The following is a 27,073-nucleotide window of genomic DNA, read 5'->3' as shown; positions in this document are numbered from 1 at the left end:
TTATTTATTTATTTGACAGAGAGAGACACATTGAGAGAAAAGCAGAGGCAGGGGGAGTGGAGGGGGGAGAGGCAGGCTTCCCGCTGAGCAGGGAGCCCGATGTGGGGCTCGATCCCAGGAACAACTAGAAAAATCTTAAGAACAGGTTGCCTGACTCACCTTGAATAAAGAAAGCTGTTAGGAGCTTCTGACAGACTGAGGGCTGAAGAGAAGAAGATCTTTAGAGAGTTTCTTGGACTAGTGGGATGAGATCAGGTAGCCAAAGATCAGGGCATCTGTACTACCCAGCACATCACTATGGATGCCCTGGTTGGGATTAAAAGCTTCCTAAAGACTATGAGCAAGTGAAGGATACTCATCTAACCCAAGAACTGCAGGGAACAGTATTTCTTCGGGAAAGCCTTCTGTCTGGTAAGGACCTGGACCCAGAGTTTTTATGTAATAAAAGATAAGAATGTTATAACTTGTACTTTAGAAAAGACCTGAAAGGCAAACAAAGAAAGGAGATGCACATACATATGATCTCTAGAAAAGAAATATTTCTACAGTTTATCCTACAAAGAAAAGAATATATAACAGCTTGGGGCAACCAATCAGAGATCAACTGGTTTGGTTTGCCGGAAAGTGTCACACAGAGATAAATGTTCTATAACTGGTTGCAGCAAGCCTTGCAGACAGCAATTACGATTGCTTACCATAGGAGATTATAAATATGGACATGTCTATGAATAATAACTAAGATTGCTGATAATGCAGTAACTTTTCACCTTACATATTCCCTCAGCCTGTAAGGGATAACGTCTCTGAATACAAGGGACAATGAATCCATGCAAGGCACTCAGTTGAAAGTACTGGTTTGTTTCACATCAGCTGTCAAATAGGCCTCTTGAAACTACTATAAGTATTGGAAACAGTGACCTGAGGGTGAAAGGCTCATAGCCCAGGAACTGATCCCTTGAGCCATCCAGATCTCAATCCCTGACGATTTTGATTAATCCATGTTGACAAACTAGATTTGGATCAATAGAAATTATCTGTAACAAGAAACTAATTGTGTATTTAGTAAGTTTAGTGCAATTTTTGGTGGCTTTAAATTTATATGGAAAAGACCTTATTGACTTTTGAAATCAAAATTCATACCATTTTAAGGTAATATTGGCTTTGGTTATAATAAATTACAGTGTTCTACTTTCTCTCTTGGATAATGGATGATCTGAAGGCATCTAATCTGTTTACTCTTAGCCTATGAATATTCTTTAATTGTTATTTATGGAGACTTCAGATCTATTTACATAATGTAAAAAAAGCACAGAACATGTACCTCTTATGCTACTTTCATATACCATCCCTGTTTAAATGAAGCATCAAATCACAGCCAATTTCAAGCCACGTTACAATCTCAGCTCAAATTATGCAGGGGCTTAGAATAGTAAAAAGATGTCCCTAAAGTTGCATCATCTTCAGGATACAGGAGACCTCAGGTGTTAGAGAGCTGCTGAGAGGCAAAGTAGATGAACCAATGAACCAGTGTTGAATTTATATTGTACTTTTCACACAGGAAGATTATTTAGGCCTTCAGTACACCTATACGTGAATCCATGTGTGACGTCTAACTCTTTTCACTTAATTTCCTTATGGACCATTTTTTCTGGAAAGGAAGATGGGAAATTTCAGCCAGCCACAAATGGACTGAGACCCACCAATCTCATTTCACATTGAGCAGGTGTCCCAGACAGGGTTTGAAACCAAGCTACATAGGTGAAACAAAGAAAATGCTGTTAGAGCTAAACAGATGGCCCTTCATAGAAGCTGTGTCATCAGCTGAAACTGGGTTTGTCTTAGTGTCTAGGAGCAAGCCTTGCCTCGTAATTCCTTGCAATTTAATGTTATTAAAATCCTCTTCTTAGCAGAAACTGCTAACATACCTAATAGAAGGAACTTGCTAATCATTCTACCCTCAAAGAGGAGAAAAGTCCAAAGGCCAGGACTTGAGGTCACAGATCTATGAGGGAAGGCTGCAAGGTCCGTACTTTATCAAATGCAGGAACTATAAGAAGGCTTCACCTCTTAAACAGGTTGCTCTTTTTGAGGCCAAAAACAGAATTGCTCGACCATTCTTGGCCTTAAATGGATAAAAACCCCTTTGAATATTCACTAGTATCCTCTAGCATACCTGCATCAGTTATATTAAGGATTTTAAGCAGACTATTAGTGTTTGTTCTGAAGAGTTGTACCTCTGTACCAAGCACATGTAGGGCATTAGGTGAAAGGGTAAAGAGCCCTTGTTTAATAGAATTTACATGCTGTGTGACTCTAAATTGTTCAGCTGTCTGATAGAATTTTTATAAAGCCTAAAATAAATATCCATAAATTTAACAGATATGCAGGAGAACTAAAAAGCTGCTTGTTTTATTTCTTCAAAGGTCACACTTTTTTCCTGTGACATAACAGTAAATAGCATGATAAAATGCCTTCAATGTATCATAAATTATGGAAAATAACCATTGACTTTTCAGGATAGTTTGGGATATAAATACTTTGAGATTAATGTTGTAAATGCTTTACAAATGCAAGCAAGAAATACTGCCAAACTCATAATTGTGCAAATAAATCATAAATATGATATAAATTAAAAATTAGAAGGATGTTAGTCACACTTAAAAGAATGGCTCTAGAAGAGTCCAGTTTACTCATAAAACACATTGGGTTGAAATTATATAAATTTGAAAACCATTAACAGTGGACCCAGGACTACTATTCATATATTGGAAAATCTGTTTGATTTTGTCCTCTGTGTGTCTCCAGACTATAAATCATCTGGTTCAAGGGCCCCACCTTATAAATTCAGATAATCTCTCAGCCTACTAATATATTTACCAACTATCCTAGTATCATTTAAAAGAAATAATGAAGTAGACTTTAAGAAGATACAATAGCAGTATCCTAGGCCCTCTTCAAGACTATTTATCTATTCTTCAATCTACATCTCAATTCCTCTGTGTCATCTACGTATAGCATATTTCCAGTTGAATTTTCCTTAACATCTTGAACTCATAAACCAGGAGTAAGCAATCTATGATCTACAGCCAACTCTGGGCCAGCTGCCTGTTTTTGTAAATAAAGTTTATTGAAACTCACCTACACCTATTGTCTATGACTTTCTCTACCCTACAGTGATAGAGTTGAATAGTAGCAGCAGAGACCATACAGCCCACAAAGCAAAAAATATTTACTATCTGGCCCTTTACAGAAAAAATTCGTCAACCCATTATAAACACAAAGAGAACTTAGGGTCTTTTCCCAAAACATGGGGGTCTCCTCACAGTTCCTACAATTTGGAGGCATATGATGATATGTTCACATTATCGCATACCCTCCGTTCTAGTTACATATTACTGCATAACAGAATACTCCAAAACTTAATGACTTAAAACAACCACCATTGTTTTAGATCTCATGATTTTGTGGATCAAAAACTTGGACAATTCTCAACTGAGCAATTGTTCTGTTCCATGTGGCATTCATGAGAGGCACTCGCTGGAATTGAGCTGGCCACTGGCTTGTCTGGTGGACTCAGGAGAGTCAGGGCCTCTCCACGTGACCACTTCAGTAGGGTGGTTGAACTTCTTACATAGCAAATCAGGGTTCCAAGGTATTCATCTTCCAGTCTTCTTAAAGGCTAGTTCCAGAACTGGCACAGCATCCCTTCTTCTTCGGGCCAGCCCAGATTCAAGGGGAAAGGAAATACACCCCACCTCTCAGAGAGAAGAATGTCAAAGAGTTGGTGGCCACCTTTAATCTCCCTCCTAACTTCTCTCTTTGCCTCAAATCTTTTTCCAAACTCTGGTCAGATAGTCCTAAAAGACCAATTTCATGATGCCTAAAATGGCTTTCTCTTGCCTATTTTGTTTAAACTCCCCTCCCTAGTTTTAAAAACCTATTATGTAATAGGGTTCTGCTGTAACAATATTACATCATTTTGTATTAGTCTCTTCGCTGATCATTAGCCTGTTTGCTCTTATAAATATTCCTTACTTTGATTTACTCCATTCTGCATGATAGGGAGATTGACCCCTGCATTTTTTTCCATAGGCTCCTTGTCAGCTTCTATCTGGACTTGGTCCATGGGAGACATTGCTAGTTGATGGAGCAGGGGGACAGACAGGAAGAAGCCAGGTAGTTCCCGTCTTCTCTCTGCTTCATGTAGATCTCTAGTAGCAACTGCATTTGTATTTCTCCATTGTTCCAGCACCTACTGGTTAGGCCTTCTCAAGTTCTGTCCTCTGCTGGGTGGCCCTGGTCTCCGAGCTCCAGAAACTCTATCTTCTCCCTTGTTCTTCCACCCCAAGTGTTGCTGGCAGCTTCCTGAACTTGCTCATCTTTAATTGCCACACTGTCTCCTGTTGGTCATCTCAGGTCATCACCTGTAAAATCAGTTCCCTGTATTAAATTTCTTCTGTGTTAAATACTTAAAGTGGTTTCTAGTCTCCTGATCAGACCCCAAGAGATATAGTCCTCAACACAAAGCATCCACCCAAAGCAGGACAATTTCCTAGCTGGTCTTCTACCCGCCATGTTCCTGTCACTATATTTTTGGCTTGGACAACTGGCCTCATTCTTCAAAGACAGCTCAAGCTCTTTCTTCCTCAGAAAGCCTTTCAACGTCACTCTAGGATTTGGTCCTCCAACTCCACCGTTCCTGGGTGACTTCCAATGTGTACATCTTCCCAGTTTGCTGTTTGTTGAGAATGCTTCTGCTGGTCCCTCATCCCCAGAGTTCCCAGCACAATGCCAGTGCAGTCAGCACTCAATACATATTGCCCTGATTCATTGGCTTTAACTTATAACCTATTTGTTGACTATAATATCTTCTAGGTCTAATTTCTATTAGGTATCAAGGCTAAGACAATCTGCACTCCTGAATGGCATCCCAACTGAATTTAGGAGTGCTCTTCTGTTCAGTGTTACTATTACCTTTCACCAGTCTGGATGAACATATTATAATGGACAGAGAGAGACAGAGGCATTTGGGGGTGGGGGAAGGACACAAGCTATAACTCAATGTTGTATATGAAGTAGATACCAAATAAACATTAAATGAAAAGGATAGGGGCCCCTGGGTGGCTCAGTCGGTTAAGCAGCTGCCTTCGGCTCAGGTCATGATCCCAGGGTCCTGGGATCGAGCTCCGCATCGGGCTCCCTGCTCAGCGGGAAATCTGTTTCTCCCTCTCCCACTCCCCCTGCTTGTGTTCCTGCTGTCGCTATCTCTCTCTCTGTTAAATAAATAAAATCTTTAAAAAAAAAAATGAAAAGGATAAACCTATATCATGACTGATGGATTTGTGTGGAGAAGCAGTGAATGGAAATTTTAAACATGGCACAGTCCTTTGGACCCTTTCATAAAGTACAGTTAATTCTGGTACTAAAGAGCAAGTATAATTTACATCTCTTCAAATAAAATCATATTAAAGGGGAGAAAGTGCCACAGGAAGTAGGTATAATTAGTTAAGATTCAGTCTCTAAACTATGTTCCACATTTCTTTTTTTTTTTTTTTTTTAAGATTTTATTTATTTGCGAGAGAGAGAATGAGAGACAGAGAGCATGAGAGGGAGGAGGGTCAGAGGGAGAAGCAGACTCCCTGCCGAGTAGGGAGCCCGATGCGGGACTCAATCCTGGACTCCAGGATCATGACCTGAGCCGAAGGCAGTCGCTTAACCAACTGAGCCACCCAGGCACCCCTATGTCCCACATTTCTTAAACCCCAAGTATTTTATTTTGTTTCTCTGGTTCCGTAAGAGCACCGGAAATATAAAAGGTATTCAATAAATATCTTAATTGTTTGAAGCTACTTACTTGCTCTGCTAGTGTTCTATATACTATAAAACCTAATTAAATAAATGATGTTCCTGCCTTCTAGCTGCAAAATTGTCTTATAAAAGAGACTACTTTAGGCAAAATTGTTTCATTTGGCAGTTCTATTTTGCCAAATAAATTACAAACATGCAAGCTTGCTGTAGAATTTACTACTTTAGGACCAAAAAAAGTGTATCCACTTTAGACCAGAACATGGCCCAGCTTGAGTTCTTAAGATCTGGCATTACCTAATTCAGCTTCTGGTACTCCAGGATGACATCAGAAGGAGCCCCACTTTCTCTCGCAAAAAAGTCTTATGGCTGGTTAATTTTGAAAATGAATTTCTCTTCCACTGCTATTTGTAACCGCAGAGACAGTCTTTTGAATGCTTTACAAAAAAGGCCTCAAGCCTCCTCGTGTTTCACCTTTTCATTGCACTGACGATCATTTGGAGGGCAGACTTGTTCCAGACAGCTTTAATTAAACTGTACCAAGGACGCAGATAGATGTCAATGGAAATGATCCATAACATGCGGCTAAGCATGTATTTAACAGTGTTCCATCCAGTTCAATCACCTTCTAGCATTTCAGTGGCTTTATATTCATGTAGCAAAGACTGAATGTGTGTATTTTTTTTAAGCCATCCCATTAGTGACCATATGCCTGGGCTTCAATGGATAGAAGAACTGTCTGCAATCTGCCAGGGATTTAGGGACATCAATAATTTGTGAATAGTCATGTTGGTACTGGTCGAAGGGTTAAGTGCTCTGCACACCAGGGGCACCTCTTTTGGGATTTGAACTCTTAGTTGACTGTTAGGAACCTTATCCCCTGTGAGGTTCCTACTACATGCTGCTTGTCAGATGCATCCAGCTGTATGTAGCTGGGAAGCATTATTAGCTCTGGGATTTAAAGATCTGTGTTAAGTACTGGTAAAATGGTATCTTTGAGTTAAAAAGCAGGGAGAGTATATTGTAGCAACCTCAAGGAGGTTTTCATGTTCCATATTAAGCTTATGGTCTTTCCTTTTTCTTCTTCTTTCATACATTCCTTGTGAATAAATAGCACAGCATCCCTTTGAGAAAGAGTTTATATTTGATATTTGTTCCTACAACTTGCTGGTAGATTAGGTTGCATCAGCCTAAGTGGAAAAATAAATGTCTCCTTAAAATAAGAGAAATTGTGTCACGAAAAGCTTTTCTTCCAATTCCCCTACCCAGAGGGTGAGAAACAGGTAATGTGAATGATTTTTGAAACTGAACTCATTTTAATGGTCTTGCATGAAAATTTCTCAAATATGGTTGTTTTAATACCAACAGCAACAGAAATCATATAAAATTTTTTGCTTCGGGTGCTAGCCTGTAACTTCATGTATACTTAACCCTTGTTGGATTTGTTCACTATTGTGGCCCCTAAACTTGGCACACAGACTGTACTTAATAAATGCTTGCTGGATGAAGGATGGATGGAAGAAAGCAAGGCAAAAGGGAAGGAAACACTTGGGAAAACAGTTCGTCAGTCTGACCTGCATGTAAGTTGTTCTCTAACATTTTCTGGAAGCTGTTTTGGATCTGGGAATGGACGTTTAGCAATAAAACATGTTTCAACAGTTTTAATGGATATGGATTTCAGAGCTAACTTACGTTATTATGACCTCTTAATAATAGTAGCACTTAGTTTCCTTGTTGGGTAAACGATAGGAATAATTACGTTGTGGTGACAGGTTTCCATCAGATTATGTTTTTTCTACCACATATCTAGACGTGATTTTGTTTTAATATAACTGAATACTCCCACAGTAGGTGTATTGTGGTTTCATTAAGGAGGATAATGATTTTTAAGCAAAGGGATCTTTAGTCTTTGTCTCTTTGAATATTTAACTGATCTTAAAGATAGTTTGTCTAGTTTGCAGTTGCTATTCTATGTGTGTTTGTTTCCAGTAATTTCAGCCTTCTTACCCTGGAGTAGTTTTACCCATCCCTTAATTGTCCCTAGCTGATGTCTAGAAGGTCTTTTTAAACTTCTTAACTGCACAATGAGGCCTCAGTGGACACCTAGATTGTGTCTGCTTGGGAAAATGCCAAGCACTAATGAGTATTTTGTTTAATGTAATGGAAACTGAAAGTGCACAGCTTCTTCCTTGACTGATCAATGCCCACTTCTGTTGTTTGAATGTATCTATACATTCTGAATTCTAGAAGAAAGGTCACAGAGGGCAGAGCACTTAGTGTCTGCCCAGGAAGGACTCGAAGAGTCAGAATAGTGTTTATATGGGGCTCAGTAGGTAGAAAGTACTTGAGTTAGCACTTTGCTCCTCCTCTTCTATGTTCAGATATGCCATCATTTCTTTCAAACCCATAATCTTAAACTTTTCCATGTTAATTTTCAAGTTTTACATTAATTTAAGAAAATAACAATAAGGAAATAAATTATGTTGTTAAATGCCAGGCCAGGCAACACACACTTACGTCTATATGATTATTTCATCATTGTTTTATTATTATAAAAAAATTGGCATATGTTTAGGTTATTGCTTGCTTTTTTCCAAATTCGAATCCAATGTGTCCAACAAAATTTTAAATAAATAATTAAAAACTATCTCTTAGTTACATTAAAAGTCAGATTTGCTGGAAAACCAAACCGTAAGCAATTCAGTAGGCCAATATGATCAAGTATGTTTGAGTGAAGAATAATGATTTCCATGTGGTACTAATGTTCTGCACACAACTAAGTGGAAAGTGTAGGGGGTGTTTCTGAGATTTCATTGCACCTTATCTGGTTGAAGAGATACAGAGCTCCCTTTGGTAGTATTTATAATTTATAGCCTACTTGAATGTGCTAGATAATTTTCAAAAATAAAGATTTCAAGCCATTTCAAAACTTAAAAGAGATTTACCTCTCATCTAAAGCTTCCTAGGTTTAGAGATTTCATAAAAGTTCTGTGGGGATGTTAAGAAAAGATGGGATTTGAATGTGGGGAGTGGAAATAATCTAATTCCTCAACTTTGAGTGTAATGACTCACTTTCTCTTTATTTATTTCCAAGCCATCGTCTTGCTTCAATCATACTATCTCATGCCTTTGGAGACTCTGGAACTATGCAAGCCTCCCCAAATTAGAGTTTATCAAAGAAACCTTGCCTGACCCTTAATAACTGTTACTATACCGAAACACTGTGATACCTTAACTAGGTTGCTTATTACACTAAGCATGGAGTCCTTTGACCCTTAAGGTTCAATATCGATCAGCCCTACTTCTGTCAATACTGCCTCTAGTGTCAAAAATTTTCAATGTGGAATAAATTCAGGAATGGATAGTCTTTTTAATCGACAGACATTCCAAATATTTAATTCTTAATGCATTCTAATTTCTATCCAGTTAAATAATTTGCTTATTTCCTCTGTACTCTTAATTAATGATTGGAGATTGGGCATCATTGTGAGTATATCATGAAATGTCATTACAATAAGAAAGTTAGCTATAAATGATCCTTATATGAGGTACAGGACTCACATAAAAATCTTAACTGATAAAATGTTACCCTAAAGGAGACTTAAAGCAAATGCACCACAAATTCAACAAAAGTGGCTGAGCTGTTTTTTAACCCTGAGATCATGGCAGGGAAAAGGAATATTCAAGTGCTTGCTTTGCCCTTGGATAATGCAATAGCAGGTTCATTTTTCTTAAGCTGTGGTATTTTTCAGATTGTCAAATGTGTATCAAAGAGTTATTCTCTTGGCAAGTTTTATGAATTTCAGTTCCATTTTCTTGACAATTTAAAATTCAATTATCCAATTATAACTAAAGGTCATTAGTCTAATGTGGCAACTTCATGATTGTTTTAGTTACATGAGAATTTCTCAGTTTAGAGAAATTCTCCCATAGGAGAAATTTTTATTGTATGTAGAAGTTGGATGATATTTGAAAATATTTTTGTTTTCTTCTTGTGCTTTTATTATTTATTGATAAAAACATATACTTAATATTTCTCCCAATCCCATATTTATAATGTACAGTATCTCATGCTTCTCTTCTATGATTAACATTACCAAACTAACAGCAAATGATAATGCTGATTTTTATCATCATTAGATTTTTGTCTTAAATGTTTCTTTAGGGTTGGTTTCCTGTGTTTTATTTTAAGTAACTTCAACCTGAACATCACTTCAAGACCTAGGGAAAGGCATTTTCATGTCAATCATGTTACAAGTAGAATTTCTGCTAAGATTACAAACCAGAAAAGACCTAATATTTTAACATTAGTTCCATTTGGTCTGATAATGGAGAACTCCTCAGGCAAAACATACTACAGAACCAGACACAATGGATTCTCACTGGCTGTCAGACCTGTACAAGATACAAGAATCTTTATCCCTATCCCACCCCCAAAGAAATTGACTTTGCAGTGTAGATAAATGTATTCAACAGCTATTGATTGTGCACCTGCTCTGTGCAAGGTCAACAGTGAAAACTCATCATTTTTCTGTTTTTGCATTTTAGAGTTCCAGACATTGCTGGAAGCAGACAAGATGTTACCCACATTGGTTCTGGGACACATGACCCATTTACTCCAAGGAGAAATTATCCATGTGGCAGGTTGGCTTAGCACCTAGACCACCAAACAAACATTCCACCATTCTGCTTGAGGAGCAAGCTTTTACACTAACTGTCCTCAGCACCATTCTGAAATGTCTTTGTCTTACTGTGCAAAGCTGGCCTAAGGATTTTAATACTGAAGTTCACAGTTAAGTGGTAAGACCCCAAAGAAACTGTTCTACCTAAGTATAAACATGTGTTTTGCTTCAAGGTTCAAAAATATTTCCTATTAACACAAATTCCCTGAACTGTTAGCTTCCTGCTACAGCTCTGTAAGTCAGCTTCTTCTGAGCCATTTGAAATGTAAATGGACTGATTTTTCTGATTGTGGTTTACCAATTATGTCAGCACTATCATTTCTTGTCCACTGACCAGAGAAATTGTAGCTATGGATGAGAATTGTATCTGGCATTCTATATGGCTTGTCTTGTCGACTCACTTTTAAGGTCCAGCATTTGGCAGGGAATGTTCTTTCCTATATCACAGATTGTTGTATTCATCCACTATTGTGCTAAGCACACATTTTGCCCAGATTATTTCATTTAATCCTCACAGAGATCCTCAAAAGTGCAAAGAGATTAAAATGACTTGGACAGGGTCATTACAAACTAAAGAACCAGAACTTGAACCAAGGTCATCTGATACCAGAGCTCTTGCTTTTAATCACTTCCTTTAGACTGTTTCTCTAAGAATTGTCTTTCCATAATTAAAATTAGATCATAAATTTTTAAAAAATCTGTTAGAATTCACAGTGAATTCTAAGAACATAAAAACTAACTTGATCAAAATGGAAGCTTTTTATTAGTGTCCCACAGATAGAGGTAGACATCAGAGGCATATACATTTACTTCTAATTTACAAGTTGGTATGCAGGAGCAGAAAATTTGGTGATGACTCTTTCTGCCTTTGTAGACATTTAGCCCATTCTTCCACCACCTAATTGTTCAGACGAATAATTTAGCTTTAGCTTTCCCACCGTAGTCAAAAGGTTCTGCACAGCTATTTGAGTATATGTGATGAGGACTATTTTGAATAAAGGGTGAATGTGACTTTCATTTTTCCCTGTGATATATAAACATGAGTCAGTAAAGGTTCCTCTTGAAATTTCTCTAAGGAATGGCATGCATTTCCAATTAATCTCATAACTTGTCTTTAACTATTTGGCCATGTTCCATAATTGATAGATGTTATTTTAATTCAGATACAAAAAAAAAGGGAGGGAAAGAGAGAATGGTCAGGCCAGAGAATGGGATATACATCAGCTTTTGGACACATTCTATTCATGCAGTCAATCAGTGTTTTTTGAGACCCCAACACACTTTGGCTGATCTCTGTGAGTGATCCTATTGTCAGTTCTTAACAAAATTGCAAAAATGACTTGCCCTAAAAGATCCATCAAATTGGTGGCAAAGCTTGCTCAGGGTCTAAGACATCCAGGCTACCACTCACCTTTCAAGGGTGGGCATCAGTGGAAAATCACTTAAGCCTCTAGAAAAGATGATTTTTAAGGAGAAATTTGGCTGATGGAACCTGGTGGACCAGGAGAGAAGAGACACTTGAAGTCTGGGTGAAGGTGTGCAATGAATGTAAGAAAAACAGATCACAGCAGAAAGTAAAGAAATGTTGAGAGAATAAAAAGAAGAACACATTTGCCTTCACTATCGCTTACATGCTGGCACCCAAATCCCTTCACACAGCACTCAAGGTCCTCCACAAGTTGACACCAACCCTCTCTGTAAGACTCCTCCACCAGCATTCTCCCTGTGTGTGTGTGGGTTTTTTTTAAGATTTTATTTATTTATTTGACAGAGAGAGACACAGCGAGAGAGGGAACACAAGCAGGGGGAGTGGGAGAGGGAGAAGCAGGCTTCCCAGGGAGCAAGGAGCCTGACGCGGGGCTCGATCCCAGGACTCTGGGATCATGACCTGAGCCGAAGGCAGATGCCCAATGACTGAGCCACCCAGGTGCCTCTCCCTGTGTTTTCTGTCCCGCCATCACACTGTGGGCTTTTTCCTAGACACAGCACACTTACCCACGTGAGTGCCCTTGATTACGTTTCCTCCTCTGCCCCCACCGCATCTGCCTGGCAAAGTCTTACTCAGGTTTTGAGCCTCTAAATACCACTCTCTTTTCATGAAACCTTGGTAAACTCCTCTCCTCCACCTCCACTCACCACCCCCAACAAGCAGAAGTAACTGCCTTCTCCCTGAGCCTCTCGAGTTCTTTCAGTATCTTCCGTGTCATGTTTACATTTGCTACAGGTCAAAAAGCCTATCTCGTTCATCTCCATATACCCAAGGGCATAGTCAGCATTTAATACATTTTTATTGATATGTGTTCCTTCTGTATGTCCAGGCTGGTTTCCACTCCCTGGCTCCACCCTGATACCCCTCCTAATAATAATGATGATAACTAGCATTTGTAAAATACTCCACAAATCGCCAAGCACCTTCGAATCTTAGTTTTCTAGGATTGCCATAACAAAATACCCTAGACTGGGTGTCTCAGCAGAAATTTGTTTTCTTACAGCTCTGGAGGCTAGAAGTCCAAGATCAAGGTGTTAGCAGGTTGGTTTCCTCTGAGGCCTCTCTCCTTGGCCTGCAGATGGTCATCTCTTTCTATAAATGCACCAGTCATATTGGATTAAGGCCTGCCCATATGACTTCATTTTACCTTCATTAACTCTTTAAAGGCCCTATTTCCAAATGCAGGTGTATTCTAAGGTATTGAAGGTTAAGACTTCGACATATGCAAGGGGCAGGAGTGGGGGACACAATTCCCAGCCCACACCAATATCCATGATCTCATTTATCCCCTCAAGTTGTAGCTAAGCCACTCTGTACCTCTGCACTGTTTTGTGAGCTTTGAAAGACAGCTCTTCTATGCCTGGCCTTACTCCTTCAAGGCTTCCCCAGTCTAGACCTCAAGTCTATTTATTTTGGAAAGGGGCTTTGTTCCTTAATGAGTGAATAAAAGCAATACTTCAAAATTCTAGCGTTTCTTACTGAGTTTAAACTGTCAAAAGCCAAGCCCTAATGTCAGTATAAGAAGAAAATAGAAACACTGCCTCTTTTCTAGCACTGAGAACCCAGGAAAACAATGTAATACTTTGGGGGGAGTTTTGTAGTTAGTAAAAAACTGAGTAAGGGATTTGAAGGTGCATGTATTAGCCACTTCAACGGAACAAATGCTGGCCTTGTTAAGAAGGGAGTCAGGTATTGCTACCTAATATATCAGCCTACATTCTGACCCTGGGACCTGTGAAACACCCAACACATGAATGGCTCCTTTCATGTGAAGAAAAGTGCTCTTTTCAAAAGGGTCTTAATCTCAGGCCAAAGAAAGGAGTATTTTGCCTTCTACAGTCTGTTGACTAGGAGTCTTTTTAGAATCCCGCAAATTTCCCGTGTTTCTGGGTTAGTCAGGTGTGAGCAGGGGGTTCTTAGGCGGTAAGAAGACACTGTTTTGCAGATCTCAGCCATTTCTGTCTCCTCCCTCATAAATCATTCTCATGCTGTGGAAGAAAAAGTGGTCACATGCAACCCAATGCATTTCAGCACTGCATTTGAGCTCCAGGTGGGCGATGTGGTGCATGCGGCATTGACTGTGACCTGGTTGTGGAGCCTGGATCTGGGCCAACCTCAGACCTACCTATCTTCAGAAGGGCAGTCACTATCCCCGTCCTCTTTTCACTCATGTGTTGGAAAGTGGGGAAATAAGGGTGCCTGGGTGGCTCAGTTGGTTAAGCACCTGACTCTTGATTTCGGCTCGGGTCATGATCTCAGGGTCATGAGATTGAGCCCCACATTGGGCTCTGTGCTGAGCATGGAGTCTGCTTAAGATTCTCTCTCTCCCTCTCCCTCTGTCCCTCTCCCCACTCATGCTTTCAAAGAAAGAAAGAAAGAAAAAGAGAGAGAGGAAGGAAGGAAGGAAGGAAGAAAAAGAAAAGTGGGGAAATAATAGAGGTTCAAGACATGTCATAAGATAATTCCTCTCCAGGGGCGCCTGGGTGGCTCAGTCGGTTAAGCATCTGCCTTTGGCTCAGGTCGTGATCCCAGGGTCTTGGGATTGAGCCCTGCATCGGGCTCCCTGCTCTGTGGGGAGTCTGCTTCTCCCTCTCCCACTCCCCCGATCATGCTTTCTCTTGCTCTCTCTCTCTCAAATAAATAAAATCTTTAAAAAAAAAAGATAATTCCTCTCCAGTCAAGAATTATCTCCTTTCCTTTTATGAGGTGGAAAAAATTGAAGTCATCCCTATGAGAAAGATAGTTTTTGAAATGCTTTGGGGAGAATGAGAGGCTGCTGACTCTGTCCTGCCCAAGCCACTGGTTCTTTTTTCTCTCTTCTCTTCTCCCTGTCACATCCTCAGGCTTTTAACAGAAACATTTTATATCAACATTGTGATGTGACTTATGTGTGTAAATAAATGCAAATAGCTATTAAATGCTCAGGAAATAGCATAACCATCTTTTTACACAATTTGTGCTAGTGAGTGTTTTTCATTATAGTTTCCCATATCTGCTGCCAAAAAAGCATTTCCCAGAGATCTTTGTGGCAACATATGTATCCAGATCATGATTGCAAGAAACCCGGGACACTGTATGGAGGGGAATGCCATTAAGATTTGAAACTTAAGAAATTTTTGCCATTAGGTGATCAATATTTAACTAGCAAGGTTTTGATCTTGGAGTACACAAATATATATTTGATTTTTGTTTCTAGAATCTTTTTAAGAATATATGTGGACTAATTTTATTGTTTCCTTGATTTCCTCAACCATGCCCTCTTGCCAGAAGAATTTAGGATGTAGTGATTGTGTCAGAATTAGGCTATGCTGATGACTATTCCAGCACCCTAAAAACAAAGGTATGTTAGAAGCTTCTTGCAGTACACAAATCAAGTTGTAAGCAGTTACGGGAAAATGAGCATTTTTATAAATGAGTCTTAATTTCCCTCTCGCTTATGTGTATCTGGCTATGAAAATACCTCTCAGTACTTTTTTTCCCGGGCCTATGTGGTGTGTGTGCACATCTGCCTACTAGGTCTCATCCTCGCTCCCGTCTCCCTCAAGAGCTCTCCCTGCCCTTCCTCTAGTTGTTGGGAAGTGAGACAGATGGACAGATCGGGCTGAGTGAGTAGAGCTTGTAGATAGCAGAAACAGACTTACTCGCTTTGATGCTGGTTTCTAGCGAGTCCTGACCATACACATGGCTGAGTTGCCATAAAGCCAGCTAAGCCAATCGCGCCAAATAGGTTAAAAGATGACATGGAAAGATTTTAAGCAGGAATGATTTCATTCTTTCCTCTCACCAGTTACATGGGTAGCTGGTTCATGCACTGATTTGCTATACCACATAGGACTGGCTCACAGGCCCTGGAAGTTTTCTGAAGTCTTGATGGTGTAGGAAACTGCCTCCTGGGAATGTGCAGAGAAGAGAGGGCAGAGCTCCTCTCCTTCAAGGACACTCTCTTCAATCCATTGTCTCCTATCTGTGTGCGATAGTCTAGTCTCAAAATACAGTGATTGAATAAAATTTTATTTCAGATAATGAATGCATTGATTTAATAAAGGGTTTGGACTATATGGTATTATAGTTCCCTAAATGAACACTGAAATCCTAAAATGAGAAAACTTACCATTGGTCCCAGTTAAATCATAGCCACTTCTTTTAAACTGAATACCCTAATAAGATACCAACCCATTTGATACTTAAAAAAAAAAAAAAAGATCTGTTATCTTATATAAGTGCTTAACGTTTTCCAGCTATTTTCAAGCCACCTGTTTTTCCTATCATAAGTACATCTGGCTTCAGGCAAACAGATTATAGCCATGGACAACTGACTAATTTATGGTGTTTTTATATTTTCATATTTTTGGCAGACTAATCCAGTTTGATATATTAACCTAGCTTTCAGAGATGAAATCTTGCACTCTTGCAACCCTTTTACTTTGTTCTCTTCCAAACTCTAGAATATTTTTGCCATGTCCTAAAGTTTAATTAGAAAACAGAGGCAGGGAGAGTGAACCGCACCCTAATGTTCTGCCCATCTAGTGCCCTTTCTAGTGACTCCCTAAAAGGAATTGCGTATCTATGTACCCAGTGTTGGTGGTGAAAGATCTTTGTATTTTTGATCATTCATTGTCCCTAAGTTCATTGGGCACACTGGCACTTGTGTTTGCATCCTAGTTTGAGAACTGCATTTTTGTCCAAATGTAATGGGAGTTTGGTAGGTCAAACCAAACAGAAAAATCAGTTGCTTGTCTTTGCAAAAGAAATTTGGAATTTTGAGCCACAGGGAATGGAGGCAAGACTATTTTCTGTGGTGGTTTTGCTTCTGCATCTTGAGTTAGAGAGGCCAAGTCCACTCACCTTCTTTCTTTCTTTTTTTTTTTTTTAAGATTTTATTTATTTATTTGAGAGAGAGAGATCACAGAGGGAGAGGGAGAAGCAGACTCACCACTGAGCAAGAGCCTGATGCGGGGCTCAATCTCAGGACCCGGAGATCATGACCTGAACCAAAGGCAGACAGTTAACTGACTGAGACACCCAGGCACCCATCCACTCACCTTCTCAGAGCATCTTTTTGATCTGACATCCCTTGGTGGGTCATCCCTTAGCTATTTATGGGTAATCTTAACTGCTGGGTTGAAATGCCATATTCTTCCTTTAAATATCTACCCAAGGCCCCAAAGTAATGGATGTGTTTTTAATAAATCTAACACATAAATCATTCATCAGATATACTTCAAAACAGAGAAACTGTCAGAACACCCTGAAAGATTCATTAGAACATTTTTTTTGCAGACACTGTCACCAAGTTAAATAAATGTATGTCAACTCAAAACAGAGATGAGAAATGGCAGAGTGCTTTATGGATTGAGAGTCAAGAAGATAAGAATTCTAGTCTTGTTTCTATTGCTGACTTGTTTAATGACTGTAGTGTGTTTATCACTTATTCCTAACTACTCTTACCTCTGGCCAAAAACCAGAACAATGTCTACAGAAGATTTTGAGCTCCTAAGAGAATAGCTCTCAGTAAGTTCAGCTGGCAGTAATAAAGCCTTCCATGTATAAGCATAGAGTTAGCTTGCCTAGATTCAAGTCCCAGCCCCACCATAGCTTGGTACTTAACTCTGAGTTAATCCCTATTGAAGAGTATTAAGAGGCCTATTGTTATTGTATATAATACTGCAATGAACATCTTTTAACACAGAGATGTGTTTGTGCATTTATATGTTTATACCTGTAGGGACAATTCCTAAAAGTGGACTTCTTCGCTCTAAGATTAGGTAAACTTAAAATGTTCATGTATATTGCTAACTGGCCCTTCAAAAAAGTTATGCCAAATTTGTACTCCCGAGTATATGTATGTTCCTATTTCCTCACACCGTTGCTCACACTATTCTTTAGCAATTTTATATTTTTAATCATTATCAGCCTCAAAAGTCAAAGAGGGAATTTCCCTTCTTGAAGTAAAGATGTGCATCTTTTCATATTTCAGTAGTCTTTAATTAGTTCATACCCCATTCCCAATTGTCTCAGGTATATGTGGTGTTTTTCTTATTGCTTTATACTGCTCTTGATAGATTAAGATCCTTGTAAAAACAGAAAAGTTGGGAAGAAATTCTAATTTCATTCACAGGCAATATTTATAAATTTGAAAATTTTATGGTAATTGGCATTACTAACTGAAAAAGGACAAAACTTCCCCAGGTATGAATAAGTAAAAGGACCTAGCTGTGTATAACCTAAGTTATTACCATACTAATCACTGAAATAACCCATTTATATGTAAAGCAAAATGCAAAGAAGCCAAGATGTGATCTCTGCCCTTAAGGAGTTCATAGTAAAGAACATAAGACACATTCACGTGAAATGATAATAATCTGAGATCATAAAAGGAACAAGTGATATAGACCATAAAATGCTCTAGGAATTAATGAAGGAAAGCTCATCTTCAGTTGGAGTAGTTAAAGAAAATAAAGAATATCACAAAAAAGAAAACACATGCTTGAATAGACAGAAAGATTCAGAAGTGCGAAAGTGAGAAGACAGGGGCAACAGTTAAGTAGACAAGTGTCTACATCCAAGAAAGGTTTGGATGAGGGAGCAGTGGGAAAGTTTACACATGGAAAGATGGGCTGCGGTCAAATTATTGAAGGCCTTGGCTATCTGGTTTAGGTTGGATTTTATGCTGTAGGAGCAACTGAAATTTTTGACAAGAGTGTAGACATAATGAAAATAATTTTGGGGCGCCTGGGTGGCTCAGATGGCTAAGCGTCTGCCTTCGGCTCAGGTCATGATCCCAGAGTCCTGGGATGGAGTTCTGTATCAGGCTCCCTGCTCCTTGGGAGCCTGCTTTTCCCTCTGCCTCTCTCTCTCTCTGTCTCTCATGAATAAATAAATAAAATCTTCAAAAAATAAAAAATAGGGGCACCTGGGTGGCTCAGTCATTAAGCGTCTGCCTTTGGCTCGGGTAATGATCCCAGGGTCCCAGAATCGAGCCCCGCATCAGGCTCTCTGCTCAGCGGGAAGCCTGCTTCTCTCTCTCCCACTCCCCCAGCTTGTGTTCTCTCTCTCTCGCTGTCTCTCTCTGTCAAATAAATAAATAAATAAGTAAATAAAAACCGAAAAAAAATAAAAAAGAAAATAATTTTTAGAATGATCATTTTGATCTGTGAATGATGAATGAATGAGTGAATGAATGGAAAATGTTGCATTAGAACAGGGGATGACAATTGTACTAATACTTTCTGTGGGAGAGAATCAACTAGTTTAAAGAAAAAGTGGTTTATATTTTCTTTTTTTTTTTAAAGAGTTTATTTATTTATTTGACAGAGAGAGACACAGTGAGAGAGGGAACACAAGCAGGGGGAGCTGGAGAGGAGAAGCAGGCTCCCCGCTGAGCAGGGAGCCCAATGTGGAGCTCGATCCCAGGACCCCGGGACCATGACCTGAGCCGAAGGCAGACACCCAACGACTGAGCCACCCAGGCACCCCAGTGGTTTATATTTTCATCGATCTATAAGCAGCTATAGAACTAATGCTACCTAATGTTACCTAAGATAAGAAAACTGATTCAAACCCAGAATTCTTTGTGTGTAGGTTGAACATTCCGATGCAGTGCTTTTTTCTAAATCTGAGTCAGCTCTCAGACCCTGCCACTCCACTCATTCTGATGATGGTATAAGCTTTTCCTTGTTGGGTCTGGAATTCATACCAGTTTTCTCACAGACCAAGAAATTCCAAACATGCTATTGTCATTACACCTCATCTGTCAACCTAAGGAATGGCTTTATTTATTCTTGTGATTTGGAGAAATGAGGTGATGGTAGAAAGGGCTCAGAATAATGGGAGGAAGGTGTTGGCTTCATAGAACCAGCAATTCCTTTCTTACTTCATTTCCTTTACATGTTCCTAAAGGTTAGGTGATTGAGCTGAGCCCCCTGCACCATAACTGCCATGCAGTATTCATTCAATAAATATTTATTGAGCACCTACAATAAATGTTAGGTACTGTGTAAAGTACTGGGAACAGCATTTAAAATATAGAGCCAGTCCTTACCCTAAGAAGCTCACAGACTGGTGGGAAGCATAGAATCAAGTTCACATTCCACTGTTGCTCTTCACACAGGACAAGGGGCTGGACACTTCCCTTGAAACTGTCTACCCCATCTCCAGTTTACTTCATGTTTTCCTATGCTTACATTCCTGTGTGTACTGAAGCATAGAGTCCACTTCTGATGGGTATGAGAAGATAAAAGGAATTCAAATAATAATTATTTGGTAAACTCACTGCAAAATACCAGATGTGATAGTGGTTATGGAAGTCACCAGAGAGTAGAACATGGAACCAATCCATGGAATTGGAGAGATGCAGTAAATGCACTTGAAAAGGTAAATTTTCTACTGTGGGTAATAAGTATTAAATATATGGCACAGATAGTAAGTGCTGTGGGAACTTAGAAAAAGAGGCATAATTTCCAGAAGAGGTAAGCTTTGCACTGTTTCCCAAAGGATGGATCTGATTTGAATAGGTAGAGGAGCTAGATGGTGCTATGTGGGAGCCTGATTAGCGATGGCTCTTTCAATTCCCAAGAACAGAAGCCCAGAACAAACAGACTTATGCAGGAGTGGTCCCGGGGCTTCCACATGGCTGGAGTCATGGGGTCCTATCATTTGAACTGGTTTCTCTCCCTCCCCTGGCTCTGCTTTCCCCTGCAGACTACTGACTCCATTTGGTAGCTGCCAGGTTTACAGTTTACCCCATCAACCACCCAACACAAAAGACAACTTCTCTTCCCTAAGTTCTAAACAAACTCCTGTGGTTTACTCTGATTGGACTGACATATCATTTTCCCATCCCTGAGTCAATCATTGTAGTGAGGAGGATGGAATTAACTGATTGGCCAGGTCTGGATTATGTCTCCACCCTTAGAACAGAAGCAGGTGGGGTCAGCCCCATCTGAGCCACATCAGAACAAGATTAGGGAAGAAAAAAACTGTAACGCTATTACCAGAAAAATAACAAAAATCACCATCACTAAAACACTCTATGATAAAGAACTTACTATGAGTACTAAAAAACTTACTCACTGGGTACTATTCTAGACAACATTCATATGTTGCTTATTTACTCGTCCTATATCCCGTGAAGGAGCTAATCTTATCCCCATTTTCAGATGAGGAAGCCAAGGCATGGAGATGTAAAGGAATTGATCACACGGCTAGTACACGTCAGGCCAGGGATTGGAACCCAGGCTGTCAGACTGCTGAGTTCATGGTCTTACCCACTCTATTATACACACAGAAAACTAGCTAATGCTCAGACTCAGAAATGAGCAAAGTAAATCCCACGAACAGTGAGAAGACCAGCAATAGAGGACAGTAATTTTGGTCTATTCTCACAGCTATGGAAACAATATCCAGAAAGCTTGTAGGCAGTGCTATCCTCACCAAGAGGTCAAGATCTGACCAGACCCAGGCGACCATCAGCTGAACTTCCAAGGGGAAACTTTTCCAAGGGAAAACTGAGTGATGCCCCAGAAGCTACCCCAGCCCAATCCTCTCGACAGGTTGCGGTTCGCACTTTTATGCAACGGACCGAGGACTGATTTCATATCTATGTCTGATTCTCATTCTCTGTCTCTCTCTCCTGCTTTGAAACGTCATTCATGCAGCATATATTCATCTTAGTTAAAACTAACAATGCATTTAAAAACACACACAAAATCAAACAATTGCCATTTTGGCATGGAGAACCAGCAGCCCCCAGCTTGAGTCTGTTGACTGTGCATTTCCTGATGTAAAGAAAAGCCAGCACAGTTGAGAAAACACCGCAAAGCATTATATGGTGACAGCTTGTGTACTTCAGAAGAGAAATGGCTACATTAGGAAAAGTTTTTCTCCCTTTGATGTAGAATATGCTATCTTTTGTTTTGTATTAAAATGGGAGTTAACTTTAAATAAATAAAATTCAGCCTGTAGGCTTCAGAAAACTAATGTTGTATTTTGATAGTGTCATTTCTCTGATCCTTGAAAGCATTATGGGAGTTAACTTGGGCCTTTATCATGGTTTTCCTTTATGGCGTGGAGAGCACATTATTTTTTCACTCTGTGTTATTGATTTCCCCTCACTTCCTCCCACATTTTCTCTTTGCTAACTGTTACCTCTGCCCCTGCTGCTCCCCCATTCACTGACAGGGCAGGTGAAGGGATTTTCTCCCGTGTCTTTGGCTGCTTTCCCTACCACCTTAGTGCTCCCTCCTCAGGTATGAACCTCTCCTCTGCGTGGTTTCAAAATGCAGATAAGCCAAGGGCCCTAGACCTACATTCCTGAAGAGATCGGAGTGAGCCTCATGTTTATCTGATAAACCAGTGGAAGAACATGCAATTTGTACTTAGCACATCTTTAATTGGACTTGAAAATGTGCCCCCTCCATTTAGGACACAGAATGCACGAACCTGATAGACTGATGAAAATGTTTTCTTTTGTGGTTTTTATTTTCTCAAAAGGGCACTGAATAGTTAACTATCAGGTGATTTGAGCCCCTCTAGAATTTGCTAATGAAATAAAGCTTTCTTTCTTCTAAACAAAATTACTTTTAGGTAAATGAATATGTAAACGCCTCCAATAGGGTGTGCTTTGCCACATGAGAAAAAAATAAGTGTTTTTATCCTTGTCCATTTTGTCCATTTTGATCACTCTTTTTATTCAAGGAATTGCATCTAAAACTGAATGTATTTGAAACATACAAAGCAACAGTTAGAAAAAGAAAAGCCTTTAAAATAAAAAAGTTGCCATGATTAAAGAGTTTTCAGAATTTCTTGGTTATTAATAAGATTTGAAATTTATAGCTTCTAGAGTTTAAGTTTTTAAAACGAAAGGTATGGGGGTGCCTGGGTGGCTCAGTCATTAAGCGTCTGCCTTCGGCTCAGGTCATGATCCCAGGGTCCTGGGATCGAGCCCCGCATCGGGCTCCCTGCTCGGCGGGAAGCCTGCTTCTCCCTCTTCTACTCCCCCTGCTTGTGTTCCCTCTCTTGCTGTGTCTCTCTCTGTCAAATAAATAAATAAAATCTTAAAAAAATAAAACAAAAGGTATGTTTGCGTGTAAGGAAGATTCATGAAATTATATGCAAAATTGTGTGTGCATATGCATATGTTTGTGTTCTGAAGAAAGGTTTCGAGGCTTTAATCAATTCTCAGGAGGGTTGATGACAGGAAGAATTCCCAGTTTGCCTGTCTCACTTTCCTTCCCTTGCTTCTCTGAAGTCAACAGCTCTCTCTCTCTCTTCTCTCTCCTCTCTCTCTCTCTCCAGCTTCCTATTAATCCCTTCCCAGATGAATTGTTCTTTTGTTTTCTGAACAAGTGAGGCTGAGCCAGGGTGGTTGTAGTGGTGGTGGCAGGTAAATGGCAAGACCCCTGGGGTGGGGAGGTGGAGTGAGGGCCCTGTGGGTGGGCTGTTAGGAAGATGGATGGTACCTCCTGCACCTGCCCCAAGCAGCATCTCCTGGGAGGGAAATGGTGCCTCCAAGATGCTGCCACGTCCAACTTCCATTACATTGAGGATACGCTGAAAGAGACTGTCAAGGGGAGAAACTGAAGCGGGTAGTAGCTTTCCCGGAATACTCCACTGTGATCCACTTTTTTCCATTTGGTTTTATTTTTTACTTGAGGTTTTGGGGCATTTTTCCCCCACTTTCCTTAGTTTCTGTATCCATTACCACATCCTAACACTCTAATTGGCTTTCTGTGGGGCAAACAAGAGGTATTGCTTCTGGCAGGATAGGATTTTCTGTCCTGTTGATTGATGGGTTAATTTTTATTGAGCACAGTGTGCTACCAGCAGAACCAAAAATCCAAGACATAATTCCAGCTTTAGGAGTTTACGTTCTAATGAAAAGTAAGACAGACAACACATGCAAACCTCCCAGTTTCTTTCTCTTACCAGTAGTTTTCCCTTCTATCTCTCTCTTTTAAGACAAGTCTACATAAGCAGTAAGTGGATATTGAGGCACCTAGACAGATAACTTAGGGCCCAGAAACATGCCATTAAAAAAGGAGGGGAGCCGATTAGATCAAACACCCTAGTGGGGGGAGTGGGTTCATTGGAAGAGTTTAAGTGGTTGTTCAATGCTGGACTTTAAAACAGGAAAACATTTCTCCAGATTCTTTTGGTTCTATCCTGTGTCAAGTTAGATTAAATTATGTCAAGTTAGATTAAAGAAAGTCCCATTCTTGGACTATGTAATAGTTTAACCCCACACAGAAATCCCTTCACTGAAATACAATTCAATACTACCTGACTTAATCTCATGAAGGTCTGACGATTTTTCAATAGTCATTTGAAGAATGCTTCATTGTCCCTCCATGTCCATGATATAAGAATCCATATGCTCATTGATCCGTAAATTACCAGGCCCCCCCCAAAGAAGTTTCCCTTTCCAGACAGTTCTCTTTCCTTTTATCAAACACTCAAAGTTAAGTGACTCAGAGTGTTGTCCAACTTGCTCAGAGGAAATTTAGTGCTCAAATGAGCTCATTGTTTCATCTCTGAATCAGTCACAATATTTCTCTTTTTTTTTAAGATTTTATTTATTTATTTGTCAGAGAGAAAGAGAGCACAAGCAGGGGGAGCGGCAGGCAGAGGGAGAAGCAGACTCTCTGCTCAGCAGAAGCCCAACTCGTGACTGGATCCCAGGACCCCGAGATCATGACTGAGCCGAAGGCAGACACTTAACCAACTGAGCCACCCAGATGCCACAGTCACAATATTTATGAACTACGATTTCCTCATCCATAAAGTGATGTATATTGGAGATGATGATCTTTACGATTCTTCCAGCTCTGAAACACCTCCCAAGACACACACACACACACACACACACACACATTCTTATATGATTTCTGATCTCATTCATACCCTTACTTAATTACAATAGAAGCTGCGTAAGAGCATGACCCGCATCTGCCTTGTTCACCTAGATTCCCCTGGTTCCTAGCACATAAATGGAGTGCACTAAATATATCTTGAATGAATAAATTACTCTACATTCATAGGGTTATGTGCCTCAAATCGTTCTTTGGAAGGAAACAGTCCATTAAAGAAGTTCTCACATTTTATTTGCATATAATTCTTATATTGTATGTAAAAATCTTATGCTTACTCTGCCTGTGTAGCTACAGGTAAAATTTTGTCATTTCCTTCTCCTTTTTTCTCTTGTTGATCTGGTTCTCTTGCATACTATTTCATAAAAGGCCCCTATTTAAAAAATACAGCTAAAATGTAGAACGGGACACTTACACGCAGGTGGCCAGAGCTGGGGCTGCTCAGAAAGAAGGGAGCAAGGTCCCTGAGCCCAGGGAGGCCAGGTCTGCTGCCACCAAACCTACCAGCTGACAGCCAATCTAACAACACACAGAAGGAACAAAGCTCCTTGCTCCCTAGGCTAAACATGTTAACCCCCACAACAATGGGTCTGATCCTTCAGAACTGGGCAGAATGAGCCAACCACTGGCACAGGGAGAGGCCCCGGAGACTCCCACTGCTGCCCACTGAGAGAGTCCACGGTGAGGGCTAGGGTCTGAACAACTTCAACCACGTTCAATGTGCTGATTTTATCTCTTCCTGCCGAGTCAGAGGTTTTTCTCTAAACATAAAGCTTAGCCAGAACAATGAGATGGTGTTCTTGGATAGGTGGACAGCAGAGAGTTAAAGGGTGGATTATGGGCAAGGTCCAGGAAAAAACAGGAACCCGATATGGGAGAAGAGATGTACTTGGGGGACTGATGTGCTCCCTCTAAATGGCACTCTGAAGTGCAGGCCTTCCGATACATTTGATGGGCAATGCTGCCCTCTAGTGGCCAATGGAGATAAGCACAGGTTCCAGTTAAATTCCCCTAATACTTAGGGTCATCTTTTGCTGGGGATTTCATCAGCAGTTTTGAGATTACTTTGCTTTGAGATCTTGAATTGAAAAGACAGACATTTTACCAAAACACATAACTCCTTTTTTTTTAATTTTTTAAAAGATTTTTCAAATGTATTTATTTGACAGAAAGAGACAATGAGAGAGGGAACACAAGCAGGGGGAGTGGGAGAGGGAGAAGCAGGCTTCCCGCTGAGCAGGGAGCCTGACGCGGGGCTCGATCCCAGGATCCTGGGATCATGGCCTGAGCCGAAGGCAGACGCTTAACGACTGAGCCACCCAGGTGCCCCCAAACACATAATTTCTTATAAAAGAACTCGTCTGACTCTCCTCCTCTTCCTTTCTTTGCTCGTTTTTCCATGATGTTTGTACATAACGCAATCAGTTGGCCTTCCCAGCAAACCACTGGGCCCTGGCCCTTGAAGAAGCCTGGGGAAGCTTGGCACCTCTCTTACACCTCGGGTGCTGGCTACTAGAGGGCCACTGGGAAAGGCACGGGGTGGACATTTTCTCTCACTGCTCCTTTCAGTTGGAAGGCTGTGTCCTTATTTCCTCACATGGCTGGTTCCTTTCCATCACTTAGCTCAGCTCAGAGGCCACTTGGCTACAGCAGCCCAACCACACCCCCACCTTCCCAGAGTGCCAATCCCCAGCACGTGACCACTCTTCTGGCTCAATACAGCTCATCGCTTTTCAAAATTATGTTTATTTGTTTCCTTATTTACTGTCTCTCTCTCCCCCATCACAATACTACCTTTGTAACAGCAGGATCTTTATTTTTTTTTTCCACTCATAGATCTCCGAACACTAGAAAATGTTGCAGGTGTTTGGCACATAGCCAACTCTCAATAAATATTTCTGAATGAATGATGAGACTCTTTATCTCCTAAAACTTCTCTCCCAATAACAATATTTGTGTCTAACATCTTGCCATCTCCAATGTTGGGAAAGTGGGACATGGAGATCTAGGCAGAATTTCACTAAGGGAACCTGGAAGGTACACAATCCCTGTCCATGCATTGACAGACGCAGCAGATTAGAATTGCAAATTACTAGAGCTAGGTTTAATGGAATTTCTTAAAAGTCTGATTATCTGTGTTTCCCCTCGTCTACTCAGCAAAAAGTCCTATTGTAGGCAGGTACAGTTTTCTAAAACAATGGAAACACACAGAAAAGAACATAATGACACAG

At 40.2% G+C, this 27,073-nt stretch overlaps 2 long non-coding RNA genes across 2 annotated transcripts in view; one reads left to right on the top strand and one right to left on the bottom strand.

Annotated features, from left to right (window-relative positions):
- The window catches only part of LOC145723480 (uncharacterized), a 112,385-nt gene that overhangs the window by 23,687 nt on the left and 61,625 nt on the right, over nucleotides 1-27,073 (bottom strand). The gene's annotated exons all lie outside the window — the stretch shown is intronic.
- On the top strand, nucleotides 127-12,249 carry LOC115938718 (uncharacterized). The gene is made up of 3 exons (XR_004073757.2): nucleotides 127-411; nucleotides 7,284-7,385; nucleotides 10,354-12,249. It is a non-coding gene; the product is annotated as an uncharacterized LOC115938718 (long non-coding RNA).

Source organism: Leptonychotes weddellii, chromosome 9 (genome assembly GCF_054177405.1).
Source record: "Leptonychotes weddellii isolate Sample4059 chromosome 9, ASM5417740v2, whole genome shotgun sequence".
Classification (NCBI taxonomy): domain Eukaryota; kingdom Metazoa; phylum Chordata; class Mammalia; order Carnivora; family Phocidae; genus Leptonychotes; species Leptonychotes weddellii.
The sequence above is the reverse complement of the archived record's forward strand: the minus strand, read 5'-3'. Positions and strand labels throughout refer to the sequence as shown.